A 370-nucleotide genomic window follows, 5' to 3' on the forward strand; every position below is an offset into this window, starting at 1 on the left:
AACTTTGCAATTTTCCATCAAAAGCTCCAAATGCTGCGCTCAGTCCACGGACTCTAGGGAAAGCCCATCTACACCATTATTTTCCTTCAAGCCACTCCGCAATACCTGCTCATTCCCAATCCATTTAAGCACATATGATCATTTTTTCGGTGGTGGACAATCCAATGGACGTTCTGATTCCAAATGGGCTTGGATCCAGAGACCTTAGGAGCCAAGAATGATCCAATTAGATCGTCCGGCCCGAACCTGGCCCACTTGATTGCTCAATAATCATTCACACACATGATGCATTTTTCGTACTCGCGCAAGTTATACTAGCATTCCTCCTTGCCAGAACCTTCATATAAGACACGCGTACATGATACGCGCG

This window comes from Tasmannia lanceolata, unplaced genomic scaffold, assembly GCF_043159265.1.
Source record: "Tasmannia lanceolata isolate RefF3 unplaced genomic scaffold, GAP_Taslan_0.1 ptg000016l, whole genome shotgun sequence".
Taxonomy (NCBI): domain Eukaryota; kingdom Viridiplantae; phylum Streptophyta; class Magnoliopsida; order Canellales; family Winteraceae; genus Tasmannia; species Tasmannia lanceolata.